Source organism: Hyaena hyaena, unplaced genomic scaffold, assembly GCF_003009895.1.
Source record: "Hyaena hyaena isolate Hyena2069 unplaced genomic scaffold, ASM300989v1 scaffold_42, whole genome shotgun sequence".
NCBI classification, from domain to species: domain Eukaryota; kingdom Metazoa; phylum Chordata; class Mammalia; order Carnivora; family Hyaenidae; genus Hyaena; species Hyaena hyaena.
Genome location: NW_024080674.1, coordinates 4,802,939 through 4,826,064, shown reverse-complemented (window position 1 = coordinate 4,826,064; position 23,126 = coordinate 4,802,939). Strand labels below are relative to the sequence as shown.

At 42.5% G+C, this 23,126-nt stretch overlaps 1 protein-coding gene across 5 annotated transcripts in view; it reads right to left on the bottom strand.

Moving 5' to 3' along the window:
- The window catches only part of STAU1 (staufen double-stranded RNA binding protein 1), a 67,656-nt gene extending 65,815 nt beyond the window's left edge, over positions 1–1,841 (bottom strand). For all 5 annotated transcript variants that reach the window (XR_005528012.1, XM_039229997.1, XM_039229999.1 and 2 more), the window contains exon 1: positions 1,608–1,841. The gene's annotated coding sequence lies outside the window, so the exon portion shown is untranslated. The remainder of the gene's footprint in view (positions 1–1,607) is intronic.
- Positions 1,842–23,126: the final 21,285 nt, after the last annotated feature.

Sequence of the window (23,126 nt, the reverse complement as noted above, 5' to 3'; positions counted from 1 at the left end):
TACAGAAGGATCATTCAGTAGAGCAAATACACTCTACTTTTTTGTAAATTTGAACCACTATGAGTCACATTTCCTTTAGTGAAAAGTACACATTACAACTACATAAAGAATTAAAACGAACTCCGTATCTTTAAAGTTGCTGGGATAAAAATCCCACCTGTCACCAGAAGGACGTAAACCGCTCCCTCTACAATCCAACTGTATTTTTAGTTTTTACTTCAACATGCAGCAATGTAATTTATACTTGGTAGGCACACACAGATTCCTGAAAGGCCAAAATCAATCAAAACCCCCGATTAGCTCTCTTTCCACCACCTAAACAATTTCCACCCTCTAAACAATTAAAGCTACAAGCAGAAGGGAAGAGTGACCTTAGAAACGTCCCCACAGCCAGAGAACAGAGGCAGAACAGACCGAAGCACACATCTTCGCAGGAAAAGAAGAAAACTTCCACATAAGCAATACTGCAACACGGAGGTGGGGCAAGGGCTTAAAAGGAAAGTTGGCCAACAGGGAAGGAGGGAATACAAGCAAAGCTGCAGTGAAAAAAAAAAAAAAGTTAGAAGTTAGAGATGTAGTGCAAGAAAGGACAGACATCTTTTTTCCAGCTTCATCCACCGCCGCCTCCAGAGCCCGGCACTGAGCGAAGGCTCCGGAAAGGGCTGCTGAACTCCAGGAAAGCTTCGGCCAGCAACTTTCCCAGACATGAAATGACAACAAGAAGCCGGAGGACGGCAGGAAAAATAGACAGGTTGCTCACAGCGAGGGAACTGATGAAATCCCGTAGTTGGCTCGGCGGCGGAGATGGAAATAATAGCATCTTTTACAGACTGCCCTCTCACAGGGTGTCCCAGTTCAACGTACGTCTCTTTCAGAGGTTAAGAACCCAAAACAAAGCCCCGGCGCGGGCGGTGGGCACGCTAAACCCTCTCTGCCTCAAGGAAAACCCAAACGGGTAGGTAGGTCAGCTTCTTTCCACTTTACCCATTAGGTTATACCTTAATATCACGCTAGTAAATTATGCAGACGGTTTATTGGGACACGCTGTGGGTCTGGCACTCTGATAAGCGCTTCACACACCCCATTTCACGGAACCTTAACAGCGTTACGAGGCAGGAACCGCATTCGCCCCTTTTTCCAACCAAGACACAAAGAGTTGAAGCGACTTGCTGAAGGGAGTAGCGCTGGGATTTGTACCCGTGTCGGGACACCTGGGCTGTGCTCGTAACCACTAAGCTCCAGATCCAGCTGGGGAGATTTAGGCGCTCTGGGACTTGAAGCGGGGAGCACTCCCACCCCCACCCCCCGCCCCAGGAATAACTTCGGCAGCCCAGCGCGAGAGGAAGAATGAGGAAAGGCGGCGTGGCACCTGTTTCTGGCCCCAGCAAGGGGTGGAGGAGCTGGGGCGCCTGGGGTCCAGGCCGCGGGGCGCCCCGAGACGGGGGGCGCGGGAGGACCCGCCTCCTCCAGGAAGGCCCCGCGGGCGGGACAGAGGCCCGGGGAAGAAGGCCAGGCGCGCGGGCCCGCCGAGGCCTACGCCCCACCCGCCGCCCCCCTCCGCGTGGCCGCGGCGCCCGCGCGGGCCCCGCCAGGCCCGGCCGCCTCACCTGGCTACTGCCCGGAGCTCGTCCCCCGGCCGGCGGTCCTGGGCGGCGGCGGCGACGGGGCCGGTGTGGAGGGGAAGGAGGAAGGAAGAAGGGAGAGGAGGAAGGGAACGGCGGGTGGGGAGAGGCGGAGTGGCCGCGGAGGAGGCGGGCGCCGCTGGGCCGGGGGTCAGAGGAAAGGGGGAGCCGAGCCAGACGCGGCGGCCGCCGGCGCAAACGCTGAAGAGCCGCTCCGGCGCCCGCAGCCCGGCAGGAAGTGACGGGGGAGGGGCCTGCGCCCGCCCCCGGCCCCCGCCCGCCTCCATGCCCGGCCCCACCCCCTCCCACCTGAAGTTCGAACCACAAGTCCCGGCGGGCGCTGCGCCGGGGCCTGCCAGCGCAAGGCACTTCGGGAGCCTGGCGGGCTGGGCCCTGGTCTGGCCTGCGTCGCGGCGGCCGGCCCCGGCGCCCCGGGAGCTGCTGGGAGTTGTAGTTCTGGGAGTTGAGAGCGCTTGCTGGACCCGCAGCGAGGCTGGGCCGTCCTACTTAACTCCGCCCCCCTCCGTTCTTCCCGTTTTCCTCTGCGTCTTTTTTCGCCAGCCTCGTTTCCTTGTTTCTCTCCTCTCCTTAGCTTCTCCTTCCGTAAATGTTTATTAAACGCCTGCTGCTGTGCAAGGTACTGCGCCAAGAGTTGAGAATATAGAGGTGGACAGACAAAAATCCCTACCCTCATGGAGCTTACGTTCTAGTGAGGGTGAAGCACATAATAAATACAGTGAGTTTTGAAGTTAAATCCCAGATTGCTATTTCTTTCACCCACCTCTGGATAAACTAAGTGGCTTTCCTCATCACGCTTATACGGGGGTTGGGGGTAAGAGTTAATGGTGGGAGATTTTGGATCTCTACAATCACACTCAGCAGAGAATAATGCACTCATTGTGAGAGGGCCAGGAAATAGGGAAAGAACTGCAGATGCCCAGGCCTCTCTTCTCCTGCTCACTCTGGGACTGTTTCCCCACTATTGTAAAAATAGTTTATGTTCTCTCTCTGCCTTTCTCAGTATCTTTCAATCTAACTATTGCGCAATCCTTCTAGCCAAGGCAATATAGTTTAGTTTGCATAAATTCATGATAATGAGATTAACTGGCTGAAGGGGCCTCTCCAAACATGGCTTTGGGACCTTGCCCCTGCCACAGAGGACTCCTTTCTGTGGACCAGTCCTTACTCTGCTTCTTGTAAAATGCAATGAGATTGAATCTCAGGACACCAAAAACAGTCAAAAGACTTTCACTGTCCAGTTAGTGCTGGTCCAAAACAGTGGTAAGCAACATTCAGATCTTGTCCAGTCCTCTGCTAAAGGAGAATTGTTAGAGAATTGTTTTCTCTAACCCTTAAGCAGTCTACTAAGAATAGGTCACTTGGATAAAGGAGCAGACACAAAGGTGTTTCTCTAAACTCAAAACTGAGGTCCCTGCACAGACAATCTCTTCAAGAGTGTAGAGGTAGAAGGGGATATTCTGACTTATTTTTCTATCACTCATGGGGACCTAAGTGATGGGCAGATGACTTCCAGTCTCATTTATTTCCCTCCTTCCATATATTGAGAGAGATCCCTCTTTTTTTTTTTTTTTCCTAATCCACATTTTGGATTTTATGGATTTTATTCCACAACTTGGGCCATAATACACCTGGACCTGTTTCCCCCTTAGTTAAATAGGAACAATTTCCTATCTTAACCAGTGGATGTGTGAGTTGGTAGAGAGCTTGATACCCTGTCTCATCTTCCCCATTTTAAGAATGATAGGACTCTCTTTTTGTTGTGAAATTCTAAGTATGCTGTTCTGAGCAGTCTAGGCTACTGTCTCCTCCTGCTAGTGACTGATCACGTGTCATCCCAGGAGTCACATGTTCTTAGGGTACTGCCTCCCCTTTCCTCCTCTCAATCCCTAGCAATCACTGATCTTTGTACTATCTCCATAGTTTTGCCTTTTGCAGAAAGGTCACATAGTTGGAATCATGCAGTCTGTAGCCTTTTCAGGTTGGCTTCTTTTACTTAGTAATATGCCAAGTTTTCTGTTTTTTCATGGCTTGATACCTCTTTTTCTTTTCTTTTCTTTTCTTTCTTTCTTTCTTTCTTCTTTTTTTTTTTTAGAGAGAGAAGGGGAGAGAGGACTAGGGAGGGAGAGTGCTCTCAAGCAGGCTCCATGCTGAGCATATGGAGCCCAGTCCCATGACTGTGAGATCATAACCTGAGCCAAAATCGAGAGTTGGGTGCTTAACTAATTGAGCTACCCAGGCACCCTCTCTTTTTCTATTTTTTGGTAGATACATAAATACCACAAAGTATAATTTTTAGATAAAAATCAACTTCCCACAGGGTTTTCACGAGATTTACATGTTCCCCTTCCTTTTTCTTTTTTTTTTGTTTTTTCACGTTTTATTTATTTTTGAGAGAGAGACAGAGCATAAGCTGGGGAGGGGCAGAGAGAGAGGGAGACACAGAATCTGAAACAGGCTCCAGGCTCTGAGCTGTCAGCACAGAGCCTGATTCAGGGCTCGAACCCACGGACCGCAAGATCATGACCTGAGCCGAAGTCAGACGCTCAACTGACTGAGCCACCCGGGCGCCCCATCCCATTCCTTATTATAAATACATATAATTTATCTTCTAGGAATGAACACACAGAATTTAGTGTAATTTACTTAATGGTCACAATTTCTTATTTCCAACTTTGTCTTTAAAAAAATAGTTATTTTATTATTTGGCAAGAGTCAAGAAGTCTGCAGGCCCTTAGAAGAGAATTTGACTCACAGTCTCTAGGTACAAAGAGAGAAAACAAATCTAAATGGCCCATTCCTGAACTCAGCCAGCCCCACAGCTAACCTATGCCTCAGTTAAATACAATTCCTTGATTACACAAAGTGAGTTCAGAATCATTCTCAAAAAACAAGAAGTATTAAGAACAGTCCTGTGGTCAGATGGCTGGGGACCACCGAACCTGAACGGGTCATGTGTATTGTCTGACCAGTCTCTAGCCCCATGCTTGCTCTGTGCGACCCAATGGAGAAACAAAAACAACCTCCCCCTCCCCCCCAAAAACCAATGAGTATTAAATCTTCAGGCTGTTGTTTTTCTTCCTTTTTCTTTCTTCTGTGTTTGTAGTTTTAATTAGTTGCTATCATTCTAACACATACATAATAATCTGGGTTTGTATCCTTTTTTTTTTTTTTGGTATCATCTCTAAAAATGAAGCAGATTTGGCTGCACAGAGCCTGTGGAGTGGCAACGGCACTCTATATATGGGCACATTATTTTCATTTCACTGCAGTCCCCACCCTGCCCATGTCTCTCATTTATGTGATTTTCTTGTTCCTGTGGACATTTGTGTTTGCAATGCCTGGCCTTCTGTGTAACAGCATAGACTGACTGCTGGCCTGTGGAGTTGAAGATTGGTCTGAAAGATAGACCTGGTCACAGATCTCTAAATGCACCTGTGATGAATACAGGAAGGAAAGGTGGGGCACTGTGGTGGTTTAGTCACTTAAGCATCCGACTCTAGATTTCAGCTCAGGTCATGATCTCGTGGTTCATGAGTTCGAGCCTCTCATTGGGCTCCAAGGTGGCAGTGTGGAGCCTGCTTGGGATTCTCTCTCTCTCTCTCTCTCTCTCTCTCTCTCTCTCTCTTTCTCTCCCTCTCTCTGCCCCACCCCTGCTCTCTCTCTCTAAGTAAATAAATAAACTTTTTAAAAAAGGTACATGGTGTTATGAGGGCGTTATGAACCCAAGTTTCAAGGTTTAGGGATGGAGCATACTAAAGCTTTGTAGCTTCAGCAAAGATCTGAAGGATATGTAGATGGTAACTAGGCAAAAGGGGTGCAGGAAGGATTCTACTTAGAAAAGATATACAAAGCCATGTGGCCCATATTCTGGTTACTATTGCTACAAAATGAATCACTTACAAATTTAGTGGCTTAAAAGAACAGTGATAATTTTATCATCTCTCATAAATCTGTGGGTCAGGAATTCAGAAAGTGTTTGGCTAGGCTCTTCTAACTTGGGGGTTTCTAATGTAGAGCTGGACCACATTCAGCCCCTGGCTGGGCCTCTCCCTCTTCATGGAGCCTTTACACCCTTGAAGAGATTGTCTGTGCAGGGACCTCAGTTTTGAGTTTAGAGAAACAACTTTGTGTCTGCTCCTTTATCCAAGTGACCTATTCTTAGTAGACTGCTTAAGGGTCTGTCCATGTAGTCTCTGCATGGGCTGCTTTAGGCTTCCTCACAGCATGGCAGCCTCAGGGCTGTCAGACTGTTTATATAGTAGCCGGAGGCAGAGTTAGTGTTCCAGAGAACAAGGCAAAGCTGCATTTGCCTGTGTGGCCTGGCCTTGGACGTCATATACAGTAACGTCCCCTATAGTTTACTGACTACAGATGAGATATAATCCTGTCCAGATACAGAGCGAAGGGACTTAGACTCCACCTCCTGATGGGGAAGTGCAAATGGCAGGTCTGAAGCTCAGAGGAGGTTCATAACTGGAGACCTAATGTGTGAATGGGGTTCTAGAGGTAACTGAAGCCTGGGTGTGGATGCTAATGGATGTTAACACCTGAGGAATTACCACTGTTCCACTCTCATGGCCCTTTAGCAGAGCTTCCTACCCTTGTAATTATTCAATTAATCTGCTGAGTTTGCTGTATTTGACTAGGATTGTGTGCAACTTCCATGAGGGCAGACATTCAAGCTATCTTGGTCACCATGGTGTCCCTGCCCCATAAGACAGTGCCTGGTACACATATATTTCCATAAGCTGCTGAAGAACCCAGTCTCTCAACTCTGCTGGAGTCCCTAAGAAAACAAGGAACACCTGAGGATTGATTGGTGTCTGTCAAAATCACCATAGACTATGTTGCCAAGGGGAAACAAGGTTGAGAACTACTTGCTAGTCTAGATGAGTAATTCTCAAGATTATTTGAGGTAGACTGCTCCCCTAGGGCTATTTCAGCATCTTAAGCGGGGGGAGTATCATTATCTTAGAAGACATAATGGAAAACAGCATTTACAAAGCAAGTAGGAAAAAAAAAAGAAAAGAAAAAGAAAATCCTAGGAATAAATTTTACAAAGACAATGCACAATCTATAGGAAGAGAAGATTTAAATTCTACAGAAGGATGTAGAAAAAGACTTGAAAAACTATAATTTATGTTCTTGACTAGCAAGACTCTGTATCATGAAGATACCAGACATTCAATGAGATCCTAATAAAAAAACAAACAAGATTCTGTTTTGGAACTAGATGAGCCATGTTCTTCTGGAAAAATTAACCAAAAAAAATTTTCTGAAAATGCCATTTCTGAAAATATAAACATATTATCTTACTAATTAAAACTGTTAGTGGGGCCACTGGCTGGCTCAGTCAATGGAGCATATGACTCTTGACCTTGGGGTCATGAGTGCAAGAACCATGATAGGCACAGACTATACTTTAAAAAGACAAAAACTGTTAGGTACTAGTGCCTAATTAGTACAAATCAGAAGAAGAGAAGAGAAATTCCCAAATAGACCCAAACATAAGTAGGCATTTAATATTCGATAAAGGTGGTATCTCAAATTGGTAAAGACAGATTTCATGCAGATTTGGGAGAACTGCAAAGTATCTGTGGGGAAAAAAAGAGTTAAATCCATACTTTATCTTAAACCTGGAAACATATCAAATGGCTCAAGGATTTAATGTTTATTTATTTTTGAGAGAGAGAGAGAGAGCATGAGCGAGAGTGAGTGGGGGAGGGGCAGAGAGAAAGGGGGCTCCAGGCTCCAAGCTGTCAGCACAGAGCCCCATGCGGGGCTCAAACTCACAAACCATGAGGTCATGACCTGAGCCAAAGTTGCTCAAATGTCTGAGCCACCCAGGCACCCTACAAATGAATCAGGGATTTAAATGGAAAGAAGGAAACCATAAAAGTACCAAAAGAATCCTTAGGAGAAGTGAAGAAGACCCATTTTACTATAACACAAAATTCAGAAGACTTAAAGGAAAATATTTATACATTTGACTTGATGAAAATAAAATATAACCATGGGAAGTAAAGAAACAAGGCAAATTTTATAATATATACAGGTCTTATAAATTACAAAAATACTAAAACCCAATAGAAAAAATGAATAAAAGTGGGTTCCTGGATGGCGCAGTCAGTTAAGCATCAGCTTCAGCTCAGGTCATGATCTCGTGGTTCATGAGTTCAAGCCCCACTTCAGATGAGCTTGACCCCTGCTCTGGGCTCTGCTCTCTCTGTCCCTCTCTGTCTTTCTCTTCCTCTCTCTCTGCACTTCATGGGATTCCCTCTCTCTCTCTATCCCTTGCTCACTCATGCTCTCTCTCAAAAAGAAAAAAGGATGGAAGGAAGAGAAGAAAGAAAGAAAGAAAGAAAGAAAGAAAGAAAGAAAGAAAGGAAGGAAGGAAGGAAGGAAGGAAGGAAGGAAGGAAGGAAGGAAGGAAGGAAGGAAAGTGGGTAAAAGATAGCAACAGACAGTTCCCAGGAAAGGAAAAACAAGTGGTTCTCAGAAAATAACACCATGAATCCAAGGATATTCATGGCAACACAGTTTATAATAGCAAAGTTTGGAAATAACATCAATGTCCTTTAACCTAAGACTGGCTAAATAAATTATGACAAATTCATACAATGAAATAATAATCAGTGGTTTAAAAAAAAGGAATGAGGAGAGACGTTACAAAGAGAATGAAAAATAAGCTACAAACTTGGATAAAGTATTAGCAAATCACATATCTGATCAAGTATTTGTATCCAGAATACATAAAGAACTCTGGAGACTCAAATAAGAAAACAAAAAAACCAAGACAAAAATGGGCAAAAGAACTGAATAGACACTTCACCAAAGAAACTATAGGGATTTATGGGTATCCAATAAACATATGAAAAGATATCATGAGGGAAATGTAAATAAAATGCACGTGTGTGCATGCACACACACACACACACACACAGAGATATCATTACACACCTATTAGAATAGCTAAGGTAAAAATAATAAAAATAAACTGACAAGACCAAATAGAAGAATGAGGAGCAACAGGAATGCCTATTCATTGCTGATAGGAGTGCAAAACAGTACAGTCACTTGGAAAGGTACTTGGCAAATTCTCGTAAAGTTAAATGTATACTTGCCATGCAACTCGGCAACTTAACATTCACATTAAAACCTTACACTAAGGTTGGGGCGCCTGGGTGGCTTAGTCGGTTAAGCATCCGACTTTCGCTTAGGTCATGATCTCGCGGTTCGTGGGTTCGAGGCCCGCGTCGGGCCCTGTGCTGACTGCCAGCTCAGAGCCTGGAGCCTGTTTCAGTCTGTGACTCCCTCTCTCTCTGACCCTCCCTTGCTCACACTGTCTCTCTCTCTCTCCTAGAAATAAATAAAACATTAAAAAAAATTAAAAAAAAAACAACAAAAACCTTACACTAAGGTTTACAGTAGCTCTCTTCATAACAGCCAAACCTGGGAACAACCAAGATATCTTTCAACCAGTGAATGGATAAACAGAAAGTGGTACATCCATGCAGTGGAACCCTACTCAGCAGCGACACACAAGAGCCGTGTTCATAAAACAACATAAATGAATCTTAATGGCATCATTATGGGTGAAAAAAATGAAACCCCAAAGCTTACATATTGTTGGCTTCCACTTATATGACATTCTGAAAAAGGCAAATTATAGGGACAGGAAACAGATGAGTGGTTCTCAGAGTTTGGGAGCAGGGAGGTAGTCAACTCAAAGTCCTACATCTAGTGTTTAGGTATTTAGGTGATTGAACTGTTCCTTATGCTACTGATATGGTGGATATGTCACTATACTTTCCAAGACCCTTACATAGTAAACTGAACTGTATGTAAATGTTTAAAAATCAGTAAAAGTGTCCAAGGTTCCCAAGATGGAGTTAAAGACTGTGAAAAATGAATCTCAATGATGGGAATAAGAAAAAAAGGAGCTGACCTAATTAAGTTTGGAAAAGTGCTTTGACTGGAAACTGTAAAGCCTAAGGCAAAAAGAACTGCACATAAACACTGTACACTAGTTGGCAAGCGTGTTTCTCACAGGGATGAGAAATATAAAGTATCATGAACCAAATGAAAATGAAATTACAACATACCAAAATCTTGGGGATGCAACTAAGGCAATCCTTAGAGGGAAATTTATAGTATTAAATGTTTATATTGGAAACGCAAGGGGCACATGGGTGGTGGCTCGGTCAGTTAAGCATCTGACTCTTGATACAGGCTTAGGTCATGATGTTGCAATCGTAAGATCAAGCTCTGAGCTGAGCAGAGGCTGCTTGGGATTCTCTCTCAAAATAAATAAATAAATAAGCTTAAAAAAAAGAAAAGAAAAAAAATGTCTCAAATCAATAGTAGTCTAAGTCTCTACCTTAAACTAGAAAAAGTAGTAAAACATAGACATTATACCCTCATCTGGGTGTATCACCTTGTACTTCCCCAGTCCGCTGTTAGTGCACATTTGAGTTAGTGCTATGTCTTGTTTTAAACACCACCACTATCAGCCTTCTTGCTTATCTACTCATGCAATTTGTAGAGTTTACATTTCCTATATCGGTAATTAACTGTTAATACCAAAGTACCCTTTTTTGAAAAAAAAATTTAGTGTTTATTATTGAGACAGAGAGCATGAGTGGGGGAGGGGCAGAGAGAGAGGGAGACACAGAATCTGAAGCAGGCGCCAGGCTCTGAGCTGTCAGCACAGAGCCCAACCAAAGTATCCTTTTCTAAAAGCTATCTTACATGTTGATTTTTTATATATCTATGAACTAATTTATGATAACTTTATTCTAATGCTCACAGACCTTGGGAAAATGGGGAGTTACAGTCACTCAATGTATTTATTCTATAGATACTAAGATATCTACTGAGCATTAATTAAGTGCCAGGCACTGAGAATACTAAGATGAACTAGACAGACCTTTGCCTTCACAGAGATTACATAAAGAACATATCCTGTTTTTCTCTACTGGTCTTTTCCTCTCACCTACTGTCCTACAAATTCTTAATAGGGTTTTGTACACGGATGCTATGGGCCTAGGATGAAGTGAGAGTAGTGATTATGAATTAGTTCCAGGTCAACAAGGAGGCTCCTGTGGCTTAGCTGACCTGGTTATCTCTCAAATTTAATTCCACCCGGGGCGCCTGAGTGGCTCAGTCAGTTAACTGTTCGATTTCGGCTCAGGTTATGATCTCATGGTTCAGGGGTTTGAGCCCCACATCAGGCTCTGTGGTGACAGTTCAGAGCCTTGGAGCCTGCTGCAGATTCTGTCTCTCTCTCTGCCCCTCTCTGGTGCACGCACACACACACACACACACACACACACACTCTCTCTCTGTCTCTGTCTCTCTGTCTCTCCCAAAAATAAATATTTAAAAACTTTAAAAAATGATAATACTAGGGGCACCTGGGTAGCCCAGTCAGTTAAGCGTCTGACTTCAGCTCAGGTCATGATCTCACTGCTTGTGAGTTTGAGCCCCACGTTGAGCTCTGTGCTGACAGCTCAGAGTCTGGAGCCTGCTTCAGATTCCATGTCTCCCTCTCTCTCTGCCCTTCCCCTGCTTGTGTGCACTCTCTCTCTCTCGCTCTCTCTCTCTGTCTCTCAAATATAAAATAAAGTATAAAAAATTTTTAAAAATGATAATACTAGCTAAGTTAGTGGGAAAAACAAATTCCTCATGATATAAGTTTAAATTGATCTTTCAGGAGAATCCATTGCTTATTTCAAGGTTATTTGGAAATAGGAGGGTATGTTTTCTCATCATACGGGAGACAGAGGGCTACAGGGAGTCATTTTCCCTGGAACATTAGAAAGCTTTTCAGTCATATGAAATAGCTTTTGGCTTCTTGCAAATTATTTCTCATTAAGAGAGCAAATGCTCTTGTTATATTCAAGATATATCTGGTCACTAGGTGAAGTCTATATTTTACTATGTAGTTTTTAAAATTAAGCTTCTTAAAGTAATATGTGCCCATAGTTTAAAGAGACAAATAGTTTGAAGAAGCTTATCATGAAAATCAATACCCCCATCCACTCATTTTCAACTCTTTTCTTCAGGTATCTTTTTTCATATTTCTTTTTTTTTAGTATTTTATTATTTTTTAGTAATCTTTATGCCCAGTATGGGGCTTGAACTCATGACCTTGAGATCAAGAGTGACATGTTCTTCTGAAGGAGCCAGCCAGGCACCCCTCTTCCTTCATATTTTTTTTAAGTTTATTTATTTTGAGAGTGACAGAGACAGCCTAAGTGGGGGAGGGGAAGAGAGAGAGAGAGAGAGAGAGAGAAAGAGAATTCCAAGCAGGCTCTGCACTGTCAGCACAGAACCTGATGTGAGGCTCAAACTCATGAAATCATGAGATCATGACCTGAACTGAAATCCAGAGTCAGATCCTTAACCAAATGAACCACCAGGTTCATTTCTATTTCTTTCTTTCTTTCTTTCTTTTTTAATTGTTTAATGTTTTATTTATTTCTGAGAGAGAGAGAGAGCCAGCGTGATCAGGGGAGGGTCAGAGAGAGAGAGAGTTACAGAATCTGAAGCAGGCTCCAGGCCCCGAGCTAGCTGTCAGCACAGAGCCCAACGTGGGGCTCAAACCCATGAACAGTGAGATCATGACCTGAGCCGAAGTCGGACGCCCAACCGACTGAGCCACCCAGGCGCCCCCACTTCCTTTATATTTCTAAAAGGTATGTCTGTAGAGGTATTTCTTGATTGTCCCATTTAGATCTGTTGATTCTTATGGAAGATGAGAATTTAGTTCTCTCAGTCCTGTTCCTACCCACTCCAACACAAAAATCTCCCCTTCTCCATTGCCCATATCTTTCTATCATAGTTACTGACTCAATCAATATTTAATGTTTATATTATTAAGACTATATAAGTAGTAGTCACCTCTATGCCATGCAGAGCATTATGATTACTTGTATAACTATTATGATGCTTGTATAACTTTTCCCCTGAAGTTATAAGTTGCCTTGGTGTTTCATTTTCTTGTGTAACAGGATGTAGACAGGAAACTCTCTCTGACTCAGTTTCAGCTGATGCTTCCCTATTCCAATGTAAGTATGCCTAGGCGGGACTTATAAAAGAGCTGACTAAAAACTGGTTATATCAGCTTTATTCATAATTGCCAAAACCTGGAAGCAACCAAGACATCCTTCAGTAGATGACTGGATAAATAAGCTGTACTACATCCAGACAATGGGATATTATTCAGCACTAAAAAGAAACAAGTGATCAAGCCATGAAAACACTGGAGGAAACTCAAATGCACATTACTAAGTGAAAAAAGCCAATCTAAAAAGGCTGAATAATGTGTGATTCCAACTATATGACATTCTAGAAAAGGCAAAACTATGCAGACAATTAAAGATCAGTGACCCCCCAGGGTTTTAGGTGGAGGGATGAATTTTAGAACAATGAAACTACTCTACATGATACTATAATGGTGGGTATATGTCATCATACCTTTGTCGAAACCCACAGAATGTACTACACCAACAGTGAGCCCTAATGGAAACTATGGACTTGGGTGATAACAATGTGTCCATGTAGGTTCATGGACTGTAACAAATGTACCCTCTGGTGGAGGATGTTGATAGTGGAGTAGGCAGTGGATGTGTAGGGGATAGGGGGTACATGAGAATTTTCTATCCCTTCTGCTCTGTTCTAATTTTGCTGTGAACCTAAAACTGCCCTAAAAAAGTTAAGTATATTAAATTAAAAAAAAACAAAAAAAAAAAAAACAAAAAAAAAACGCTGACTTCATTACCTTTGGTCTCCTACCCATTCAAGAGCATGAAGGACTAAAGTTGAAATTTCCCAAGATCAAAGAAAATGTTTGGAGAGCATCCATGAGCTGTGAGTACACCTCTGCCTGTTTGTGGGAGAAGGATGTTTTTCCCTTCACCTCAAGCTTAAAAAAAGGCACTTCAGTCAGACCTCCTGATGAGCCTGATGTGTCTCCTGAACCTCAGGTGACAGAGTAGGTGGTGCCTGACTCACAGCTGAGAAGTATAAATGAAAGGGACCATGGCTGGCTAGCAGCTCTGACAGGGGCAGAGAGAAGGAGAGGTGCTGTTTCAGGGCACAGGACAGTATTCTGAGGACCAGACTGGGCCGTGCTGCGAAACACTAGCTTGGATCTGGCCTAAGAGCTTGGCTCCAAGGTGTAAGGTAAAGGAGGCCAAATGCCTGGGGGCTGAGGACAGAATTATAAGTGGCCAAAAAATCAAGGGGTCTTCTAATTGAGTGAGGCCCCACCCATGGAGCAGAGCTCAGGGCTGGGGGTTGGAGGAACATCTTGGAAGAATCACACAAGCCAAAAGCACCTAGGGAGAGGAATCTCTGCCAACGTCAGAAAGTGCCACATGGATTCTTCTCTCCTGCCTCCACAGCCCCCTTCTATCCTGGAGGAACCGGAGACAGTCTCCTGGTGGAAGAGGTTGGTGGAAGGGTTTGTGGGGAAATAGAGAAGCTACCAGGCCTCCTTTTTCTACCTCAAGCGGCCAGTCCAAAGCAGGCCTATGTGGCAGAGGGAGAGATTGTTTTATTTTATTTTATTTTATTTTATTTTATTTTATTTTATTTTATTTTATTTTATTTTATTTTAAGTTTATTTTATTTATTTATTTTGAGAGAGCGTATGCGTGTGTGAGTGGGGGAAGTGCAGAGAGAGGGAGAGAGAATCCCAAGCAGTCTCTCCTAGTTCAATGAGAAGCTCAGCGCCAGGGCTTGAAAGCACAAACCGTGAGATTGTGACCTGAGAGGAAACCAAGTGTCAGACGCTAACCGGATGAGCCACCCAGGGGCCCCGAGATGATTTTATTTTAAACTAATTTGGAAGTTTGGACACTTATTTTATTTGAATCAAATGAAACTGCCAACAGTCAGCCATTTTTGACTCACAAAAATGGCTATTTCATATGGTTCCTCTTAATGCATGAGAGTGGACATTTAAATTACTGAACTGAGGCTGTTTGGAAGTTTTCAGTGACTGAGAGAATTTTATTACCTGAGAGTGACTAAAAAAGCCATGAGACTTGCCCTAGACTTCATTCAAGGGCATGGAGGAAGAACAATTTCAAGAATAAACTTCTTTTCTTCCTACACCCACAGTTCCCATCTGTACAACAAATTGGCTACACTTCACTTTCTGTGTATTTATCACCAATTGATCCATAAAATCTCTGACAGAAACTGAAATTTCCTCTCAAGAGATTCAAACACATCAGATAATCTACCTATTTATTTTTTTATTTTTATTTTTTTTTCTTGGAGACATTCCCCTACCTTGCTGTTCTCTGTTCTGCTCTGTTCGGGACTGATTTCTCTCAGGTCTACTGGGCAGCCTTGGTATAGGCATTCGCTCTTGCCTCTTTCCTGGGCTGGATCTCCTGTTTCTTGGATTCCATGAGTTCCTTTTTCATGGTTTTCTCCCTCATGCTCCACTCAGTTTCTGAGAAAAGGGCCTCAAAAAGAAATGTTTGAGACCTTGCATATCTGGAAATGTCTTTATTCTATCTTCATAGTTCATGGATAATTTGGCTGGGTATCATTCTAGGCTAGAAATCACTGTCTTTCAGAACAGAGTTTTTCTTTCTCATACCGGTGGGGGGGGGGGGGGAATCTGTTTTTTAGTAATTTACACTTAGTTGGGATACCAACTTTTTTCTTACTCCCTCATTTCCTCTGTCTGTCTGCTGTCTCTCTTCCTTCTCCTTTAAAATTTTTATTTTATTGGGGCGCCCGGGTGGCGTAGTTGGTTAAGCGTCCGACTTTCGCTCGGGTCATGATCTCGCGGTTCGTGGGTTCAAGCCCCGCGTCGGGCTCTGTGCTGACTGCCAGCTCGGAGCCTGGAGCCTGTTTCAGTCTGTGACTCTCTCTCTCTGACCCTCCCCTGCTCACGCTGTCTCTCTCTCTCCTAGAAATAAAAAAAAAAAAAAAAAAAAACATTAAAAAAAAAAATTTTTATTTTATTTAAGTAATCTCTACACCCAATGTGGGCTTGAACTCATGACCTCGAGATCAAGAGTCGAATGCTCTTCTGACTGAGACAGCCAGGTGCTTCCAGCTCTTTCTTCATCATCTGTCTCCTCTTTCTCTTTCTTCTTGATGGTGGTAGAGAAAAATTCCTTTCTCACTGGGTTTTCAAACTGCATAGCTGTCAAAAACCACAAAATTGTTTTCCTAACATAGACTGTATTTACAAAGCAGAAAAGAAATTTGGCACTTACACTTTGTGCTGTGTTTGAATTACTCTACACAGTAAGAACACTCTTACATAATCATGTATTGCTTTCCTCAGTTAAAACATTTGCTACATCGGGACACCTGGGTGGCTTAGTTGGTTAAGTCTCTGACTCTTGATTTCAGCTCAGGTCATGATCTAACAGTTTTGTGAGACCAAGCCCCATATCAGGCTCTGCAATGGCAGCACAGAGCCTGCTTGGGATTCTCTCTCTCCCTCTCTCTGTCCCCCCCCCACTCATTCTCTCTCTCAAAATAAATAAACATTTAAAAAATAATAAAAATAAATAAATATTTTTAAAAAGTTGCTGTATCTTGATAAATGATTTTTCTATCATTCCTAATACTAAAACTCTTCCACTTAATTTTTTCCTTTTTATTAAAATTGGGGCAAAATCCATATAACATAAAATTAATCATTTTACAGTGAACAATTCAGTGGCATTTAGTCATTTCACAGTGTTGAGCTACCACCACCTCTATGTTGTTCCAAAATATTTTCATCATTCCAAAAGGAAACCTTATATCCATTAAGTAGTTGCTCCCCATCCCTCCCCCACAAAACTCTGGAGGCTATTAATCTGCTTTTTGTTTCTATGGATTTACCTGGATATTTCATATAGATGGAATCATATAATAAACGACCCTTAATATTTGACTTCTCCCATGTAACATATACTTTCAAGGTTTATCCACATTTTAGCATGTATCAGTACTTCATTCATTTCTTTAAATGTTTGTTTATTTATTTATTTATTTATTTATTTATTTATTTTGAGAGAAAAAGAGAGAGAGTGGGTGAAGGGCAGAGAGAGAGGGAGAGGGGAGAATCTCAAGTAGGCTCTGAGCTGTCAGTGCGAGCCCAACTTGGGGCTCGGTCTCACAAACCATGAGATCATGACCTGAGCTGAAGTCAGACACTTAACTGACTGAGCCACCCAGGCACCCCGTTTGTTTATTTTTTTAATGTTTATTTACTTTGAGAGAGAGGGAGGGGGAGAGAGAGAGACAGAATGTGTATGCAGAGTGGGGAAGGGGCAGAGAGAGTGGGAGAGAGAGAATCCCAAGCAGGCTCCACACTGTCAGCACAGAGCCTGATTGAGGCTCCATCTCATGAACTGTGAAATCATGACCTGAGCCGAAATCAAGAGCTGGGTGCCTAACTGACTGAATACCCAGGTGCTCCTCTACACCACATTTTAGCACGTGGCTCACATATTCTCCTCCACTTATCATCCTGGTGACCTCAACATTTATACAAAACAGCCAATCTTGGTCATTCAGTTTTAGGACTTTCTCTTTTTCTGTGACCTTCTCCTCCATCCTGCCTCGGTCGTCCCTCCTTATGACTATATACTGGGTCTTGACATCAAAAAGAAATATATCCAAAATATAATTCTACATTCTGGCCACAACACTTCCAACTCCTGTGTTCCATGACTCACTAAGACTATTCTTCTAGCTAATCAGAACACCAACCTATTTACCCATCTAGTTTCTCCCCTTCCATTGGCTTTCTCCATCTTTCATATTTTTCTATGCTCAGCAAAATGTTATGGCCCATCATTTCAAGACACTTTTTCCAATACCCTAAACTCCCATGACCATCTATATTTTGACTTTACTTGTTAATCAAAATTCCAGCTATCTGCTTTGTCAGTGTCTATTTTTTTAATTTGTTTAATGTTTTTTAAAAAAATTTTTGAGAGAGAGAGAGACAGACAGGCAGAGCACAAGCAGAGGAAGGGCAGAGAGGGGGGGGTACAGAATCCAAAGAAGGCTCCAGGCTCTGGGCTGTCAGCATTGAGCCTGACCCAGGGCTCAAACCCACGAGCTGTGAGATCATGACCTGAGCCGAAGTTGGATGCTTAACCAACTGAACCACCCAGGCTCCCCTGTCAGTATCTATTTGAAAAATTCACTCATCCTGCCAAAACAAAAACAATAATCCACCTACATCCGAACCAATCTTCTTCCTGTTGCCATAGGAGTAGTTGGTGTCTCTCCTATTCAAACCAATCCTTGGGACACCTGGGTGGCTCAGTCGGTTAAGCATCTGACTTCGGCTCAGGTCATGATCTCGTGGTTTGTGGGTATGAGCCCCACATCGTGCTCTGTGCTGACAGCTCAGAGCCTGGAGCCTGTTTCAGATTCTGTGTCTCCCTCTCTCTATGCCCCTCCCCCGCTCATGTTCTCTCTGTCTCAAAAATAAGTAAACTATAAAAAAAAAACTAAAAACAAAAATAAAAACAACCCCAATCCTTATCTCCTCCTCTCCTTCATTTAATCCTTACACTCCCAAGGATTCATTTTCTCTTCTGGATATCTAAGCTTTAGCTCTCAACTAGATTCTCCCAATTTTTATTTAAACATTCTCAAGTCTTTCTTATCTGAAAAAGAAAACCCAAAAAACAAATGTCTTAGTCTTATTGTATCTCCAGCTCCATCCCATTTTCTTCCTTCCTTTCTCACAGCCAAACTTATTGGAAGGTTTACCAACACTTTATTAAAACATCACTGAGTCCAATGAGCAAGTTCAGATCTCTTGTTGCTGGATCTTCCACTGGCAGTTGACATGACCCATCACTCTCTTCTAGAAATATTGTCCTTCCTGGGCATCTGGACACTACTCTCTTCTAGTTTCTATCCTGTTTCTCTGATCACTTCTTTTCTTTTTAAGGTCTTAAAATGAGATAGAAGAGGGGCGCCTGGGTGGCTCAGTTGGTTAAGCGTCCGACTTCCGGCTCAGATCATGATCTCACAGTTCGTGGGTTCGAGCCCTGCATGGGGTTCTGTGCTGACTGCTCGGAGCCTGGATCTTGTTTCAGATTCTGTGTCTCCCTCTCTCTCTGCCCCTCCCTCACTCGTGCTCTCTGTCTCAAAAATAATAAAATAAATTTTTAAAAAATGAGATAGAAGAAATTGTTTTAGGGGTATGTAGGTGGCTTAGTCAGTTGGCATCTGACTCTTGATTTTGGCTCATGTCATGATCTCATGGTTCGTGGGTTCAAGTCCTGCATCAGGTCCACGCTGACAACATGGATCCCGCTTGGGATTCTCTTGCGCACGTGCTTGCCCTCTCTCTCTCTCTCCAAAAATAAACTTAAAAAAATGTTTTTAAAAATGTGTTTTACAAATCTGAGCACCGTAATTAGCATAGATCATTAATATTTTCTTGTTAATCATACACTGAGAGGAGTGCATATGGAGCAAAGTTAGAAGGCAGACCGGAAAAGGCAAGTGATGCTTTTATTGAAATGGCATGATATCAGGGCGCCTGTGTGGCTCAGTCACTGAGTCTCCGACTTCGGCTCAGGTCATGATCTCACAGCTCATGGGTTAGAGCCCTGCGTCGGGCTTCTTTGCTGACAGCTAGCTTGGAGCCTGGAGCCTGCTTCAGATTCTGTGTCTCCCTCTCTCTCTGACCCTCCCCTGCTCACTGTCTCTCTGTCTCTCAGAAATAAATAAAAAACATTAAAATTTTTTTTTAAAAAATGGTATGATATAGGTGTTATCTTTTGTCTTTCTCAAATTTTCTTTGTAGTATAACAGTGTTTTGTACTATGTATTTTTATTTAGGTATAATTAACAGACATTAAAAGTGTTTTTTTAAGGAAAACATATTTTTAAGGAAAATATCTATTTTTAATAGCTGTGCTAAGAATGTAAATGTTGGAGATAGAAGAATAAAGTTGGTGTAGACTTAGGAAGAAATGAGAACAATGCTCTTCTTCAAGGAAGAAATTTATTGTACTCTCAGGTCTTACGGGGGGACACCCATGTGCCACGTAGAGCCAAAGAGGAAGCAGCAAGTGTTGATGGCACCTGGTGGCAGAAGACAGGAAAGAGGGGAAAGGCTGGGTTGAGGACTGGCTAGTTTCAATAATGCCCATGGGCTCTGGACTGTAGGGGTTCTCTCTAGTTGCTTGTACCTGGCCCTGGGATGATTCAGGGCAGAGGAAACACTGGCTTCATGTGTTCAAGTTTGAGAAGGACACTAGGAGCCATACACTAGAGATTGGTTGGCTTGCATATAAGGGACGTGCTCCCAGCTGAGCCCTTTGTTATGTGTCTCTAAGAACCGACTAGTCCTTGGAGAAGCAGGCTTTTCCCTATTGACAAGTTTTTAAGATGTCAAAACATAAAACACCAAAAATTTTAAAAAGAAACACAAACACAACATGATGAAGACAACACCTTCCAGGGTCACCTGGGTGGCTCATTCGGTTAAGCGTCCAACTTTTGATTTCAGATCAAGTCACAATCTCACGGTTTGTGAGTTCAAGCCCCACATCAGGCTCCACACCGGTAGTGCAGATCCTGCTTAGGATTCTCCCCTCTCCACCCCCCCACCTACTCTGCCTCTCTCTCTCTCTCAAAATAAGTAAATAAACTTAAAAAAATACAACACCTTCCAGGGAACTTAACTACTCTTTCAGATGTTGACCCAATATTTTCCATCAAATATGAGAAGGAAGGATAATGTTTAGATACAAGGCAGACAGACATTGCATGAATCAAGCATATTACCTCACAACTGCAGCTATCGCATGCCCAGATCAAAGACCGTGGACAGTATTACTTAGATGAAATGCCCTCTATATTTAAAAGAATAGCATTACCCAAAGCAAACAAAATAAACCAGTGAAGCAAAAGCTTTTGCAGGGTGTGGGCACAGACTGCACTTCTCAGAGAGACCAGCCGGCTTGACAAGTTTTTGTTTATAAACCCTAAGAGAATGCAAAAGGAAGTAATTGCTAGTGGGATGGGAGAAGGAACATCTCCTAGAATTCACCAGCATTTGGGAGAAAAGAAGGAGAATTGTGGCTCAATTGACATTGTGAGAAAGGGCTGTCATGGTAAGGAGCTCAGGTTTTGGTCTCAAATGGACTTGGATTCAAATCCTGCACTGGCCAGTCATTGGCTTCTTTGGACAAGTCAGCTAATGATAATAAATGACTTTTACAAAGCATTGATGATATGTTGGGCACTGTTGTATGTGCTTTATATGTATTAATTAATTTAACCCCTACAACAATCTTATGTGGTAGGTATTATAATTTCCTCCATTTTATGAATGCATAAACTGAGCCACAGAGTAGTGAAGTCAGTTGCCCAAGATACACACACGTGTTAGGCCAAGGAGCTGTTTCCAAAAGAGCCAGCCATGTATCTCATGTCTTTCTAGTTTACAAGTTGTGCCGTTTGAGTTAACCAGTACTGGCTTCTGAACTCTAAGTGATACAATACGTTACAAGGGTTTTTATGCATGTTGTCACACACATATGAATTTTGTGCCAAATAAATTGTAGATATCATTTATACTCTAGGAATATATGGAAGATTGTGAAATGAAGAAAAGATAGTTAATTGAGAAAGTATGAAACTTCTTTGGAGGGGCACCTGTGTGGCTCAGAGGGTTACGCATCTGACTCTTGGTTTCAGCTCAGGTCATGATCTCATGGTTTATGAGTTTGAGCCCTGTGTCAGGCTCCACACTGTCAGTGTGGGGCTTGCTTGGAATTTTCTTTCTTTCTCCCTTCCTCCCCAAAATAAATAAATAAACTTAAAAAAAAAAAAGAAAAGAAAGAACTTTATTGGGAATTTGTGTATGAATTTTTTTTTAATATTTTTATTTATTTCTAGGAGAGAGAGAGAGAGAGAGAGAGACAGCGTGAGCAGGGGGGTTCAGAGAGAGAGGAAGATGCAGACTCTGAAACAGGCTCCAGGCTCTGAGCTGGCAGTCAGCACAGAGCCCGACGCGGGGCTGGAACCCACGAACTGCGAGATCATGACCTAAGCGAAAGTTGGTCGCTTAACCGACTAAGCCACCCAGGCGCCCCTGAATTTTTTTTAAAACAATCTCAAACTTGGGGCTCCTGACTGGCTCAGTTCATTAGGTGACTGACTCTTGATTTCAGCTCAGGTCATGATCCCATGGTTCATGAGTTTGAGCCCCTCATCAAGCTCTGTACTGACAGTGCAGAGCCTGCTTGGGATTCTCTGTCTCCTTCTTTCTCTGTCTCCATCTCTCTCTCTCTCTCAAAAATAAATAAACATTTTAAAGAATATATACTTCCTTAAAAAAATAAAAAATAGGGATGCCTGGGTGGCTCAGTTGGTTAAGCGTCCAATTTTGATTCAGGTCATGATCTTGCAGTTCGTGAGTTTGAGCCCTGCGTTGGATTCTGTGCTGACAGCTCAGAGCCTGGAGCCTGCTTCAAATTCTCTCTCTCTCTCTCTCTGTTCTTCCCCCACTTGCTCTCTGTCTCTGTCTCTCTCAAAAATAAACATTAAAAAATTAAAATAAAAAAATAAAAAATAAAGAAAACAATCTCAAACTTACAAACAAGTTATAAATATGGCTCTGATAGTTGTTTTTTTGTGTGTGCTGAACCACTTGAGAATAAATGCTGACTTGTTACATCACCACCTTCACCAAGGGATTTCTTCGTAATATAATTATCAAAATAAGAAAATTAACATGATAGAATACTACTGTCTAATCCTCAGCCAACCTGTCAAGTTTCATCAGTTCGTCCAATAGTATCCTTTGCAGTGAAGAGATCTTCACATTTAAGTTGTTTAGTCTATTTAGTCCCTTCCAATCTGGAAAGTTCTTCAGACTTTCCTTAACTTTCTTGTCCTTGACACTTTTAAAGTGCAGGCCAATTATTCTGTGCCACATTCTTCCATTTAGGTTTAGCTGAGGTTTCTTCGCAATTAGATTCAGGTTGTGCATCTTTGGCAGAAAAATCAAACACCAATGATGTCCTGTTCTCATTACATCCAGTCAGGCGGCACATGATTGTGATCTGTCCCTTTGTGAATGGTGTTCACTTTGATCATTTGATTAGGATAATGTCTGCCAGTCTTCACATCCGTATAGTTACTCTTTTTCCTTTTACTTATTAGGTATTTTGTAAAAAGGTACTTTGAAACTAGGTAAATGTCCCATTCCTCATCACACTTTCAATTTCATTTTTCTCTTTTATTCAATGGGTTATAATTTATTACTCTACTATCTATCTATATCTTTAATTGAGATGCAATTCACCTACCATAAAATTTGCTCCTATAAAAAATATTCACCCTTTTAAAGTGTACAATTCGGGACTCCTGGGTGGCTCAGTCAGTTAAGCGGCCGACTTCGGCTCAGGTCATGATCCTGTGATTCATGAGTTCCAGCCCCGCGTCAGGCTCTGTGCTGACAGTTCAGAG